We start from the raw sequence: 16,915 nt of genomic DNA on the forward strand, positions 1-16,915 counted from the left end.
AGCTTCTTTATTCTCCATCATTTGGTCTTCTATATCACTAATTCTCTCTTCTGCCTTATCCTAGCAATTAGAGCCTTCATTTTTTATTGTACCTCATTAATAGCCTTTTTTATTTCAACTTGGTTAGATTTTAGTTCTTTTATTTCTCCTGAAAGGGATTCTCTGGTATCTACTATGCTTTTTTCCAGGCCAGCTGGTATCTTTAGAATCGTCATTTTGAACTCTAGTTACAACATCAAACTAATATCCATATTGATTAGGTACCTGGCAGTTGGTACTGCCTCTTGTACTTTTATATATGTATATGCACACACACACACAAATAAATGTAAATACAATGAAGGAATGAAATAAGACTCTAAAGATTAAAATTAAAAAAGATTTTTAAAAAAGGAATTGATAAGATAAGAAGTTGATTGAAAAAAGAAAGGAAAAAAAAAAAAAAGGAGAGAATGTGACCAGGGAGGAGACTAGAACAAAGTCATACACTAGATTTAGGTATATTTTGGTCTGTTAGAAGAAACTGTATCCCAAAATTTTAAAGAAAGAAAAACATATATATATATATATATATATATATATATATATGCATATATATATATACATATGTATATATGCATATATATATGTTTTTCTTTCTTTCTTTTCTTTCTATATGCATATATATACACATATGTATATATGTATATATATGTATATATATATATACACAAAAAATCATGTTAAATACAATGAAGGAATAGAATATTACTGTAAAAATGAAAGTTATAAAAGATTTTAAAAAAGGAATTAATAAGTTAAGATGTTGGCTGAAAAAGGAAAGATGAAAAATTAAAAGAAAATAGAAGAAGAAAAAAATGAAAATTTAAAAAATTAACTTTGAGAGACTAAAGAACCATGGGGAAAAAAAAGCCATGAATTCTATGTGTTATATTCCCCTAATGTTGGAGTTTTGTAGTTCTCATTGATCAGTAAACTTGGTCTTGGCTGGATGTTCTTATGGGTCTTCTGGGGCAGGGCCTGTTGTAGTGATTTTTAAATTACTTTGCCTGAGGTGGAATTGCACTGCTCTTCCCAGGGGCAAGGCTAAGTAATCTGCTTGGGTTTGCTCTTGGTAGCTTTTGTTCCCTGAAACCTTTTCATACAGGTTTGGAAGACAAGAATGAAAATGGTGGCTTTCAAATCTCTGGCCCTGAAGAAGCCAAGAACTCAGGGCCCCACTCCTCAGTGTGCCCTCAGAGAAAAGCAGTCAATCACTCCTGTCTCCTTGGTCTCTGGCCGCACTCCATGCTTACTTGGCCTGTAACCCAGCGTTTCTGTCTCTGTCACATGACCCTGTTTTGAGTCTCTAAACCCAGCAGATTCCTGTGGTGTGCTCTTGTGCTGCTCCTCCCTGGGGAAGGAAGGGAGTCTCCCCAGATCTGGTGCTTGTTGGGAACCTGCTCAAAGAGTAATGGCCCGACTGTGCTGCAGATCATGTTTTATGGCAACCCTGAGCTGAGAGCCGACTACTGGGCTCCATCTTTGCAGCTGGCTTCCCTGCTCTGATTCCTGGGAGCTCTGCCACATTCAGACACCCCAAGTCTTTCTGTGACCCTGAAGGTCCTGAGACCACACTGTCCCTGTGAGGGTTCCACCCCCTGCTTAGCCACTGGAGCAACATTCCTCCATGGAGCAGACTTCTAAAAGTTCTGATTTTGTGCTCTGCTGCTGTCTCACTTTGCCAGTAGTGGCCTGATGGAGGCTCCCTCCCCCCATGGTCTATCATCCCAGCTATCACCTCAGATTCACTTCTCTACATGTCCTGCTTTCCAGAAAGTGGTCACTTTTCTGTTTACAGAGTTGCTGGTATTCTTTTTTTCAATCTCTTGTTGAGTTTATAGGTGTTGAGAATGGTTTCATAACTATCTAGCTGAATTCCTGGGACCAGACAAAATTTAGGTCTCCTACACCTCCACCATCTTGCTCCTTCTCTGGTGGGAATGGAATCTTGGTACAATGCGAGAGTTCTGTCCTTACCACCAACACCCGTTGGCCAACATAAAGGTAGAAAATTTGAGTAAAAAAAGTAATAATTATAGTTAACTGAAACGACTGAGTTTGCATCATGAATTCATAATGCACACTGAAATTTAAAAGTTGCAGGATACAGGGGCACCTGGGTGGCTCAGCTGGTTAAGCATCTGCCTTCAGCTTGGGTCATGATCTCAGGGTCCCGGGGTGGAGCCTTGTGTCAGGCTCCCTTTTCAGTGGGGAGTCTTCTTCCTCCTCTCCTTCTGCCCCTCCCCTGACTCATGCTCACTGATTCTCTCTCTCTCTCTCTCTCTCTCTCTCTCTCTCTCTCCCTCTCTCAAATAAATAAAATCTTTAAAAAACATTGCAGGATGCATAGAGGCATCATGATGTAAACATAAGTGAATATAATGAACATGTTAAATTCTTTATTTTAATAAGCAAAGAGTTTTATATATATATATATATATATATATATATATATATATATATATACTTATTTTGTTTCTTCTATCTCTGAGTGTTTACAAAGTACAAATATGTCTTATGTCCAGGTAATTAGAAAAAAACTTTCAGAAAAAATTGTTTCACATCTTCTATCTTATGAAGCATCCAACAACCCCCAGTTCTGCTCACATTTCATAATCTTGCTTCTTAACTTCAATGCAAAAATAGAATTAATTCAGAGAAAATGGACTCCCCCCTCTAAAATAAGCAAATAAACAAACACAAACTAGAGCTACCTGCGTTTCTATAGACGTTCTGCCCCTTTTCCTTCTGAGGGATACCTCTTCCATATGGAGACTCTGTCTCATCCTGTACCATTTGCTGGAAGAGTTTTGCCCCTTTAATTACCTCAGTTCTCCTCTAAATCATACTTCTCTTTGTATAGGATAAGTTCTTTAGTCTGTCAGCATGATGTAATATCTCCCCACATAAACAAACAACAACAACAAAAAAGCAATCTTTCCCTTCCATTATACTCCTCTATTTCTCTGTTCCCTTTTATAGAGAATTTCCCAAAAGAATCTAGAATACTATCTTGTTCACTTTTCCAGTTTCATTCTTTAGCCTAGCCCAGTCAGACCTTTATCCCCATCGACCTTCTAAAGCCTTCCTTTCTCATCACTAAGAACCTTCATATTGACTTCTCCCAGTATTTTATTCTCAGCCTTGTTTTGCTCGAACTCACTGCCTTATTTTAATAAGGGAGTAAAGAGTTGATTCCTCTCTTCTAGGAAATATATCCTTCACTTGAATTTTAAGATGCATCATTCTCTCATTTCCTCCCATACCCATGGCTTTCCCGATTCCTTCACTGTATCCTCCTCCTTGCTTGTGATTGCTTCAAGCTGTGTTCCTCTAAGGTTCAGTGCTTGGCTTTCTTCTCATTCTTTATAGTCACTCTGAATTATCTCACTGAGTCACCTACTTTTATTTTGTATATACCATTTATATGCTGATGGCATCCATATTTGTCTCTCAGCCCTGAGCTCCAGTTTTAACACATCCAAAATGGAACTCTTGATTCTCTGCCCCCTCAAACCTGTTTTTCCCACTCCTTTATGGGCCATCAAAATTCATTCAATTTCTTGTAAATTCAATTTCTTCTTCTCTTCGTTTTATCTCATCATATATCCAATGTATAAGAAATTTGTCAATTCTCCTTTCAAATAGAACCTGGATATGGTAAACAATTTCAACCTCCATAAATGCCCCCCTAGTCCAATTCCACTTACCTGTTCTTCTCAGGATGTTTAAAATGTAAATCAGAATATTATCACTGCCTGTTTAAACCCAGAAAGACTGTCTCTATGACTTTAGCTCCTCTCTCTCTTCTCCTTGCTCACTTTGATTTTGAGCACATAGAGGGCATTCCCACCTTTGGGCCCTTGCACTAGCTGTTACATCCACCTGAAACACACATCTTCTAGGTCTCCACATGGACAATTCCCCCTTTTCTCAGGTAGCTGCTCAAATATTACCTCATCAGGAAAATTTTCCCAACCAGATATTAAAATACTACTTTCTCCTGAGGTCACACTGTAGGCTTTCACCAGTTTTGATTTTTTCTCCATGGTGCTTTTTCCCTACTTGTCATCTTATTATATCTTAATCAGTTTACTTGCTTGTGATATGTCTTCATAATTAGAACAGAAGTCTATGAATATGTCTTGTCTTCACTGAGTTTCCATTCCATAGGAGACTGCCTGCCTCATGGTAGGTAGCCTGTAAATATTTGTTGAATGAATGAATAATAGAATTTAAAATAACATAGAATAGGAAACTACTTTAACTTGAAAGTCATATAGCTATTATTCCTAAAAATTCAAGGCCATATTCCTGTAAAGTTCCTGAATTTCACCATGTTGCTGGGTCAGTCTTCCCCTTTTCGGTATCTTCCTTCTTCTCCATTTTTCTTCTCCCTTTCCTCTCTCCTGTAGTCAGAGAAAAGCTGCATAATCCCTACAACATTATTAGAAAGTTATTTGCCATATCAGAATAGTTAGTGAAGCCCTTGTTTTTATAACTAAAATGCCCCATTAAGAAATCTTCATAAACAAAATTCCTCCATCCCTAGTGGGGATTATGCTTGTCTCCTGGTGATGCTCATGTGGAAATCTTAATCTCTCTCTCTCTTGTTTTGTCTTTCCTTTTCACACTAAAATGGGATGGCATTATAATAGAGATATGCCAAGGTTGGCTGTTCAGGGAGGCACCAGAGCCACCAGGGCATGCTACCTCCTATGGCAGCCTATTTCAATTTCCAACAGCTCTAATTTTAAAAATGCTCTTTTTATATGATGAGCTAATATTTGCCTGGCTGTAACTTTGATCCATTGGTACTATTTCTGCTGGCTAGGGCTCCTAAGCATAACTATTTCCTGAGTAGAAATAGAACAGCTGCTTAACACCTCCCATATGCTATTGCTTTATATAGCTGAAAATTGTAAATCCCCCAGCCTCCAGCACCTCCACCATACACTTTGTTAGCCTTCTGTTCTCCGTTGTAAATAAATTCGGCTCTGTAGCCTTTCCTCAAATGACCCATTTTCCAAACACTTAATTACTTCTGAACTCAAGAGAGAGGACAAAGCCTTTTCTGGGAAAACCAGCCATTTCTGGGACATTTTATTCAGGGAGGAATATATAGTATAATGTAAAGTGATTGTGAATTCTGATTTTAGTAACTTTATTTAATTGCAGTTTATTTAAAGTAGCACACGTCTATTGATTTATTCAATAAACTTTATCAGGTGTCTCACTAGGTGTAAAGCACTACACCAAAAATAAAATAAACATAAGACATTACCATGGTCTTGAAAGTTTGGTTCAGTTTGTGCAATTAGTACATTTTCTTTTGAGGTTTAAAATACCTTTCTTCTATGCTCAGTGCTCTTGTTAAAGGATGCATGGGGCTTTAGTAGCATTTTTAATGCACCTTCAGGGTTAAGGTGTTCCAAGTCTGAACTGAAGGGAGCTAAGTCACTAGGCTATTTCCCTGGTGATGAGTCCTGCATTTTGACTCCCTCTGGGTAAATGGTAGCTGCATTCATTTCATTAACTTGTGGGTTATAAGTTAATTTAGGGGGAATATGCTATTATAGATTTGGATGAGTTCCATTAAACTCCATTAAAACTTTGACTGTAGGAAGCATTAATAGAGCTTCAAAGTCAGTCAATCAAAAGATTGATGGAGTATATAGAATGGATGTTAAATGGAATATTTGATATGAACTATTAAATCTTTCAGAGGAATTCGTTTTCAATTTTAGATAGGGATTTGGGGATTGTCCTTCTAATGTATGCACCTGTGTTAATGCTGTGCATGGAAATAGTGTAAGATATTTAATTAGGGTGTTCTGTGATTTTATTGTAATGAATTAGTTTATCAATTGAATTGCCTAACGGTGATAAATAAGAAAGATTTCTGAAGATTTTTGAAATTCATAAATATCTGTACAATTTCAGGAGAACTAACCTCTCTTTTGTCCCAGGAAGTTGCCAGATGGTTCTAATCACATTTTTACTTACTAAGTATAATTTTTGAGGTACATATTACTTTTTATTATCCCCATTTTTTATTTGAGAAAACTGAGACTCACAAATTGATGTTAATTCCCAGTATAATTGAACACTAGTATTTACATCTAGATCTGCTTTATTCTAAATCTGAGAGATAAAATAGCTTCTATTAATGTAATATACCAGGCTATCTGTTGAGCAGTAATAATTATAATATGATAATCCAACCTCAGTTATTAGAATATGCTGTTAGTTAACTATGAGTAGATAATATGAATAGTGAATGGGTTGTTTCTGGATTCATGAAAATCCACTTAAAGAAGTACAGGTCAGGGAAGGAAATTACATAATTATGCTCTTGATAAGGTTCATAGCATTCAGGAAAAAATATTTTATTTCCAACGTAGAGGAAAGAAGCTATATCCCAGAGAGGTTAAATAACGTGCCCACAACTACACAGCTGGAAAAATGCAGAGCTGAAATATATCCATGTCTGTCTGCCTTTATAAACTGGCTCTTTTATACCAGAGAAATGATTTATATTTGGCTTCAATTTCATTTGAAATCAAATACGTGGACAGCCAAACACGAATGAGGAAAGATGACCTTTTTTTGTCTTGTTTTGGTTTTCTTTTGAAGATACAATAAAAACATAACCAAGGGCAGTACCCTAAAGCAAAATATCTCCTGTAATTTTTTCTAAAAATACAAATGGCACCTATTATATCATTTGTTTGTTTTAGTTGGAATGAGTGATGCTAGGTGTTGCAAAAGACAAATTGTACAGTCCCCATAGCTTAACACAAAATATGTTTATTTTCCCCTCACGTGTTATCAAATGGAGATCAGGTCTTTCCTCTCCAGGGACTCCACTTCCATTTTTAGCTATGTTGTTTGAAACCCAGGCTGCCAAAGTCTCCACAAAGGGATCAAAGAGCGTGGGCTTTGTGTAGGATGATTTTAAGCACCAGCCCTGAAAATGGTTCACATCACTTTTATTTACATCCCAGTGGCAAGAACCTGATCAGGTAGCTGCAAGCCCATTGCAGAGGAAGCTGGTGCTTGCGCAGGAGCCTAGGAGTATTTGGATAACACTTTGAGTATGTGTCACACTTCAGTAAGATTTTGGTTAACACATTCCTTCCTCTTGCCAGACACTTGATACACACTCATAGGTGAACGGAACACATAGCTGAGCCATTATAAAGCAGCCAGAACTGAGTGGGACAGCATGATAGGTAGGAAGAGATTTCCCTGGCCAGGAGGGAAAAAAATGCTAATATTGTGTTGTAAGTGGAAAGCAGAAAAGATGAAGTGTTTTAAGAGGTAGGTTGGAGAGATTTGAACAGGCACTTCGAAATCAGAGCATGGCCTTTGTGATCCTGCCCAAACCGGCAGCAGCTTCCCCAGAGAAAGGACTTGATAAAAGTTTGCTTTGCCTTTTCTTTTATTGTTTTGATTCTTCATCTCTGGAAAAAGCTATGATGAATTAAAGGTTTATTATTCGAAATCACCAGGCTAAAACTCATATAGTTGTGTAGCCATACAGACATTAGTGGAATGAGTCAGTCAAAATTTCAGTAATTTTCAGGATGATCAGACTACTTGGAAAGATTATGTAGAAAAGTTCAAAGAGCACAATAGCCCTAACTAATATAATATGGAAGGGATTTCAAATTGATATAAAGATGGAAAAATACACAGAAGTCTAAGAGAAGATTTTCATTGTCAGTGACAAGATAGCTGTTGAGAAATTATTTGGCCAGCTGAGCCGTTTCCAGATCAGATTATTACTAAAGAATAGTGGAGGAGCTGGGATTTGAGTATATTTGATTTTCTTTTTTTCAAGATACTCTCCATACTTTCTATTATATATAAGAAGAGAATCAGCCTGTTAGTAGGTCACCGAGGATAAGTAAGTGAATTAGGCCACAAGAATGCAACTAGTCTTGGAGTATTCTAAAAACATTAGGACACTTAACTACCTCCTCTCTTCCATTTTAATACAAATAAACATTTATTTTTTCCAGGCAGATAAATATGTATTTTGGGGATATTTTCAGCAACTGTTGACTTTTTGGTTGATTTTATGCAATATACTACTTGGACAAATACATTTTATAGTTATTTCAGTATCATGATTGATAGCTTGAATAAAGTCATGCTTGGTTGAAAACTCAGAAAGAAATTTGAACTGAATGGTTGGTTGAAAAATGCCATATTAAAGATGTCTGAAACAACTGGGAAATAAAGGAAAATGCTTATCCTGCCTTTCCTACACGAGCTGTACTACTAACTAAATACTACCTGAGAAATGTCTCTGTAAAAATATCACAAGTAACACTTCAAAATAAATGTCAAAATTAGAATCTCACCATTTTTGCAACCCCAACAAATTAATAGAGTCTAATAAATTAATAGAGTCTAATAGAATTAACAGGTCTAAGTGACTGATGGTTTTTAACATCATAAAAGGATAGACAACCAGACATTATGGGTCTCCTGATGTCAGAACATAGCACCACCTATAAAGTCTCATTAGAGAGAACCTGAGTCTGCTCCAACTTCTAATTTGAAAGATACACAGAGAACAGAAGAACATACTGAATTGCACTATGTGATTGCAACTAGCAGAATCCAGACTATAGAAAATACCCCTGGAAAAGAAAACTATCCTGGAAGGAAACTATTGATACAACAAACAAACAAACAAACAAAAAACCAACTTGAATGATGTAACAAGATTTTAAAATGAGGAAAATAAAATTATACTGTTCATGTAAGTACATTTAGGGATTACAATTAAAGTCAGACAGTGATCACTTTAGGAGGGAGAGGAGGACTGTGAAGGGGATGGTGGCCCATGGAAGCAGGTTCTAAGGTGAGTGGCAAAGTTCTATCTTGAACTGAGCTGTGGTTACAATTTTGCAGGTCTTGAAATGATTTGTTAAGTCATATGTATCTTTCTGTTAAGTCTACTTTATCTTACCATGATAAAGTTTTAAAATATTCAATATATACTCAGTGTAAGGAATATCTAAATGCTTCCAAAACATTAAACAAAGATGTATATGAGTAGATATAACTAGTACTTGAATTTATTGCAAAGAAAACCTAATTGTACGACTACTTGGAGTGCTTTGCTCAGCACTTTCACAGCAGACAATTTTCTTTTCCACCTTTTACTGTCAAACAACTTGGTTACCCTTTTCTCCCCCCAATCCAAAAGACATATTGATTTTACTAGGAGGCTAAACGATACCATTTTTGCTTCTCCCAGCCTATTTCTTTCTAAGGTTCTAAATTTCAGATCTATCACTTTTGACAGTACTTTTTTTTTTTTTTTTTTTTTGTCTGCCTCACCATTTCCCCCTGCTAGTTTAAATGTCCTTTAGGATTACTTTCTCTGAATCAGAACATCATAAGTGTTGTATTAAATATATATAGAATGAGATGAGGTTTTAAGATAGCAGCCATGTTTTCGTAAGAGAACCATACACTGAAAATAAGAGGAAATAAGAAAGTAAGGGGAAGATTTCTTCAGGTGCTTAAGGTAACAGAAAAAAAAAAAAAAGCATTTTAAAGCTTATTTGTCTAGGCTACACAGTACAGTTATTTATCGAACAGCAAAAGTAGCCATATAGGTACAAAATTTAACAAGAATAATATATTTGTTGATATGTTTTTGTAGATATGTTATAGACTCATTACACAGGCCCATTCTGAATTGGAATCCAGAATGGGAATTTGTAAGTATAAATCAGTTTCTGACATCAGATAACCGAAGCATATAAAAATAAGTTGACTCTACATCTGTGCTAAATGCAAGGTAGAAAGGTGAAAGGGACAGATAGATGTGCCTGTCAATGCAAAGATCTTATCGTATGTCAGGCCTTAGGCAGTGCTCCATAACTATAGAATTAATGAATTAAGAAGAAATCTGTAATTAAAGTGTGCCTGTTTGTGTGTGCTCTTGTGCTTATATAAAATTCTTTTTTTTCCTCTTTTTTTTTTTTCATATATAAAATTCTTATTTGTGAGCAGAGTGGATTGGTATTTTCCAAGCCCAAGGAATGATCATTTTTCTTAGCTTTTGTATCTGACCCCACCCATCTGTAGATTTTCCTTAACATCTTATGAATTTATGAATAAGGTCCTATGTCCAATCTAACTTTTTTTTTAATTTTTTTTTAAATTTATTTATTTGTTAGAGAGAGAGCGAGGGAGCACAGACAGACAGAGTGGCAGGCAGAGGCAGAGGGAGAAGCAGGCTCCCTGCCGAGCAAGGAGCCCAATGTGGGACTCGATCCCAGGACGCTGAGGTCATGACCTGAGCCGAAGGCAGCTGCTTAACCAACTGAGCCACCCAGGCGTCCCCAATCTAACTTTTAAAATAGAATTTGTTAGTAACACTTTGCTGACTTAAATGAATCTTCTACTTTTTTAGTTCAAACTTCTGAGGCGTGCTGTCCATTGCCTATAGAGACCTTTTCTAGGGCAGCTAAGAGATTTGTGGGTCAGTTCAGTGAGGACACAGAATTGGGTTAAATAGAGTATTGTGGGCCAACAAGTCAATTAACTGAAAAATGAAAGTATTTATTAGAGTATAGTAACTCACATGTGTGTAATCTGTAGCTATATAATCAAGAAATTATTACAGTTCTATTTTCAAATGAAATGCACTCTATACTAGGTTTTAAAGAGACACATAATTCTGAATATTTGTGGAATCTTTACCTAATGTGATTGGAGTGTGTTCCGGGGTCATATAGGCATCTTTCCTCCTTCAGTCTCATTTTGATATCTGCCTTTTGTGGGAACAACACAATTTCCGAAGCTACTACTAGGTGCTTCCTAATTTTTGAATCTTTTTTCTTTATCATATTGGCTATGATCTTTGGGTGAAGAAAACCTTGTTTTTACTCCCATATGTATAACTACCGCTTCTCAGCTATGGATTCTCTGAGAGGAAAGTCCTGTCACTGCACACTGGAATGTTTGCTTCTTCTCCTTTCAGAACCTGAGGCCTGGCAGAGCCTCACAACTACCACCTCTGACATAGCATTCATTCTCTTTCCCCCAAATCAGAAAGCACCCTTAATTTTTATTTTTTGTGTATTTATGATCTCTCAAAGAAGCTCTCCTAAATAAAATATATTAATTATCTCAGGACCACAGGAACCAAAAAGATAACAGTGAGAAGTTTGCTTTGTATTTAACATAGTTGTTTCTATTGTTAAGCAACACACACACACACACACACACACACACACACACACACACGGTCTCAGATCATGCTGGAATTGTCCCGAGAATCACCTGAGCCTGGAGCCTGGGAGTCAGCTATTTTACCGCACTGATCCTGCGATCTTCTTTCAAACCTCTTCCCCAGTTGGTCTGTTTGCCTCCTTAACGTTCTTTTTCTTTTCTTTTCTTTTCTTTCTTTTTTTTTTAAAAAGATTTTATTTATTTATTTGACAGAGAGAGATCACAAGTAGTCAGAGAGGCAAGCAGAGGGAGTGGGGGAAGCAGGTTCTCCACTGAGCAGAGACCTTGGGATCATGACCTGAGCTGAAGGCAGAGGCTTAACCCACTGAGCCACCCAGGCGCCCCTAACATTCTTTTTCTCCATCCTTTTTTCTATTCCTGCCTTAACCCAAGCCCCCTTAACTCCTCTTTCTGACTTTTGGCTTGTGTTCTTATCAAATCTCAGACCCGCAGTCTCCAAAGAGAGGTGAAAGATACTTCAAAAGACCAAAGTCCAAATATTTATGGCTCTAATACCTAAAACCTTTATAAACCGACACAGTTGCATTTTTAATTATTTCCACTCAGTCTTTTTTGAAACTATTTGATAAGTGATCAAATAGACCAAACAACTCTTGATAATTCCTTTGAATGGAGAGGATGGATTGAAGTCTTTGAGGATTTGCTGGCAAACGAGTGATGGGAACGTTTATATATTGGGTTGGATATATATATGTAGAGAGAGAAAGAAAGACACAGACAGACAAACATGTAGCCCTGCATTCTTTGTCTTTCTCTCTGGAAGTTGGAAGTTTGGTAAAAAAGACTTGCAACAAGTAAACTGCCCTTGGTTGGAGGCTCTAGGATTCTTTTTGCAACAAGGATATCTTCCCGAGTCAGTATCATGGGGCATTCTATATTATACAGTTAGATTATAAAGTCAGATATAGTATGTTCTATGATGTTTTATGTGTAAAATTCTGTAGAGTAATTCTTATGCACTGTGAAGTTTGAGACTGCTAGATTAAAAGAAGGAATAAAAAAAATTCTTTATGCAGAGAGCTCGAGGGCTTTTAAGTAATTGGTCCTTTAAGACAATTACCATATTTCTGGAGGAGAATGTGAGGTGTTTTCAGTGTTCCTCCTTGCCTACATAGTTAACTCCATTTTATCTAATAATTTACAACCAGTTATCTTTATAAAAGCTGAAGACCTAGATTTTGTTTTATAAGAGTGGAAGCTTAAAAGCAACTAAGATTGAGTTGAGACTCCATTCTTGTTCTCTGGATTTGAACATTTATGTGTCCCCAGATACATATTTTGAAGCCTAATCCCAATATAATGGTATTTGAATGTGGTACCTTTGGAGATAATTAGGTTTAGATGGGATATAGGAGGTAGCGCCCCCCTATGATGAGACGGCTGCCTCTGTAAAGGGGTGTAAGTACAGAGCTCTCTTCACCCGATGAAGACAGAGTGAAGACTGTCATCTGTGAACCACAAGAGTAGTCTTACCAGAAATCAGCTCTGCCAGTGCCTTGATCTTATACTTCTCAGCATCAAGAACTATAATAAACATATGTTTGTTGTTTAAGTCACCCAGTCCATGATCTTTTTGTTATAGCAGGCTTTATTGACTAAAACAGCTATATTTCCATGGGAGCCAGACAGAATCACTGTGAATCCTTGCATGCAGCCCATGAAGTACATGCTTAGACAGTATCAATTCTCTTGCTAATAAAAAGAGTCTCATCACTCCAGACATTCCTTATCTAAAGGTAGTGATAATAATTCACCTGTTTACTTATTAGATTTTTACCCTAAACCTAAGAGGCTTTAAGAAAACAGGAATTAAGTTTCAGATTTGTAAAGTAATTTTTTTAGACTGCTATTTGTAATATCCTTCAGTTTAGAACATTGGGTGTTATTAAAGGGCTTGTGTAAGGGACGCCTGGGTGGCTCAGTGGCTTAAGCATCCAACTCTTGATTTCAGTCCAGGTCATGATCTCAGGTTTGTGAGATCAAGCCCAATGTTGGGCTCTGTGCTAGGCACCGATATTATTCTGTGCTGGGCACAGAGGCTGCCTAGGATTCTTTCTCTCCCTCCACCCCTCCTGGCTCACGAGCACTGGTGAGTGCTGTCTGTCTCTCAAATGAATAAATGAATCTTTTAAAAAGGGGGGGGGTGTTATGTCGGAAATTGGGCTCCAGGTGGGAGTGGTTATTACAAAGATGTGGAGGTCACCGAGGTAAAGGTCTCAATAAACACCTGCAAAGTCTAGCCTAGGTTTGCCATTGTCTTACATAGACATTTAAATTTCACTGTGAACCTTTTCTAGCAATGATTCTGACATGTTAAATGAACTTTTTTCATATAATTTGAAACTAACAGACTACCTTGTAACTAGTGCTGTCAATGCATTTAGTGAGTTATGTGAATCCATACTAGAGTTTCTATTTCTTATGAATGGTAGAAGTTGCACAGATGTTGTAGGTTTCACAAAGCAGAACTGTATTTCTTTTTTGGGTGGTATTAGAGCTTCTTTTCATTCTTAGCTAAGATCACTTAATATTTTTTAAAACATAGTGATTTTGATGGCTGGAAAGGGTGAAAAAGTCAAATAGCAAATTTAGTGGAATATACTAAAGTTTCTAACCGAATCTGATCCTTGGGGGAAAAAAGTTTAGAAAATGTTCTTATTTTGTTTGTCCTTATGCTATGTTTGTTTCATTGGGTATGGTTTTATTTTCTATAGTGACTACTGTTGAACATTTGTGTGTCAATTTAATGAAATTTCTAAAACATATCGTTGCCCAATAAAAGTGAAACAGGTTGATAGCATATATGAATGTGAGCTAAAATGTTGACTGTTTCAGGTTAATATTATAGCATGTCTCCAAACCAGAGTCTCGTGAAAGATCCTGCTTACTGTAGTGCTATGCTGCCCAGTGAGTAAAGGTCATTGGAGACACAAGCACTCTTCTTTTTATCTGATGTAAACTTGTTCTTCTCGTTCTCCATTTCTCAGAGAAAACCTATTTTATAAACTTTTACTGACCTCTCCCCAGGCATCATAGTGCATTTTCTTCCCCCTTTATCCAAATTGAAGCTCACATGCTGCTTTCCCTGTGTTCTCATGGTGCCCTTGGTTTTACTTCGTTGTAGACTTTATCACGTGTCATTGAGTTTGTGACTTGTCTCCATCTCCCGTATTTGATTTTGAAATGCTCAAAAGCATGATTCCTATGCCTGTCTATCTCAGCGTCTGTCACACTTCTTGATACTTTATGTGCACTTGAGCACATTAAATGAAAGAGTGAGCTCTGCAATTTCATTTCTCTCCATCTAAATTTGTATCTCATTTAAGTAAAAATATATAATATTTCATGTAGTTTGATCATGTTATGTACAGTCTTTAGTTTGGTAGACTGGAGTTCCTACTACACTGAGCTACAACTGAAAAAAAGTCAAGTTTTGAGTATTTGGACAGAAATTGAGAGGGGAGCTACAAGTGGAAGTACTTCTTTCCTTGATAGCTCAAATGTTCAATAAAGATTTATCGGATGCATGCTATGTGTCAGGCAATGTGTTAAGACATGGGGGGTACAAAATGAGTAAGGGAGCATACTACCAATCCAGCACAGCAATGAAGATCAAGAACTTGAGGGTTCTTGGAGGGTTCCTGGAAGTATCTTTGATTTGGCCTACCTCTTTGGCATAAGTAAACTACTTTATTGTATTTTATTGTTTTTTCTACATTACAGACATTTTAGAAATTAGAGAAATTGCTTATAATCTTATACCTCAAAACTAATTATTCATGGCATAATTATTATCCCCAACAGCTTACCCCTTCTCTCTATATATTGATTCCAAAACTGAGACCACAACATATATGTAGTTTTGTATATCGATTTTTGTTTGTTTGTTTTACTCAGCATCTCTATATTATTCCTTCATGTTATTAGACTGACTTCAAAAATATTGTGGTAAAAAAAAAATCTCTCCTATTACTGAGTGTTTATGTTATTTTCTATTTTTCTTTTGCTAGTGCTATAAAAGACATACTTGACTATAATACTTGATCATAACCATGATTGATTTTGTGAAATGGATTACTGGATAACAAATTTGTGTCAAAGGATTTAAGCATAGGAAACAAATCCAACAAGGTTGCTGAAATCTTCTGTTGGTTTAAACAGTTTGAGTTTTTCTTCATGGATGTTGAGATTAGTTGAAAATAGTAGTAATTATTATCTTTCTTCCCTTTTTTTTTTTTTTTTTGAATCTTACTATTTTGCCCAGAATTTCTAATGTCTAAAATGGGCTGGTAGGAGTCCAGCCTCTTCAATTGTGTACTGAAGAGTTAGAATACAAGGTCAAGGGGTGCCTGGGTGGCTCAGTGGGTTAAGCCTCTGCCTTCAGCTCAGGTCATGATCCCAGGGTCCTGGAATCAAGCCCCTGCGTCAGACTCTCTGCTCCGCAGGGAGCCTGCTTCCCCCTTCCTCTCTCTGCCTGCCTCTCTGTGTACTTGTGATCTCTGTCTGTCAAGTAAATAAAATCTAAAAAAAAAAAAAAGTGGGCTTTCTTAGATTTTCAGCCACCAAATTTTAATGTTGAATCCCCTAGTTTTTATCCATAAATATAATTTGTATATCCATTTAAGAGGATTTTATTTTTTAAAATATTTTATTTATTTATTTGGGAGAGAGAGAGAGCATGAGAGGGGAGAAGGTCAGAGGGAGAAGCAGACTCCCCATGGAGCTGGGAGCCTGATGCAGGACTCGATCCCGGGACTCCGGGATCATGACCTGAGCCGAAGACAGTTGCTTAACCAACTGAGCCACCCAGGTGCCCTAAGAGAATTTTATTTATAAGGTTAGGAACTTTTGACTTGTTGATGTGATAGAGATTTTCTAATACTGAAAATACCAGAATTCTCATTATAAACTAATTAATAATGATGAGATATTATAATATATTAAAATTAGTCTTACAGAATTTTATTTAGAATTTTAATGGTTACTCATATGCATATTGATCTATATTATATGTATTATATACATATGTAAAATATATATTTTTTGTTTTGGCTTTGGTACCACTTCATATTTATTGTATGAATTATGAATTTTTAAGAGACAAGCAATATTCTATTACAACTTGAAAGGCCAGCTTCTAAAATCTTAAGCTTTAGTAAGCTTAAATTGTTTTAAACCATTTTAAAATATAACATTCAGTTTATACCATCCTCTCATTTTCTTATTCTCAGAGTTCTTCTCATTCATCATCATCGTCGTCATCATCATCATCATCCAATTTTCTGGTTCCTTGAATGAACCATTGTTTTTCAACTTCACTTTTCTCTCCCATCTCTGTGGAGCTAGTCACCTCAATCCCTAAACTAATCCAAATTTAGCCTGATATCCCGCTATCTAATTCCAAAATTTAGGCAGTTGAAAAAATTCCAGCTCCTTTCAGGGAATTTCCAGTCATACTTAAGATGGATCCTCAGGGCTACCTACAAAATAATGGAGGAACCCCGCATAATACCTACAAGAACATATTGGAGTATAAACTGAAGGAGGGTATGAATTTTTGACTCTTGTTGGTGCTTGTACCCCTGCA

Source organism: Martes martes, assembly GCF_963455335.1.
Source record: "Martes martes genome assembly, chromosome: 1".
Taxonomy (NCBI): domain Eukaryota; kingdom Metazoa; phylum Chordata; class Mammalia; order Carnivora; family Mustelidae; genus Martes; species Martes martes.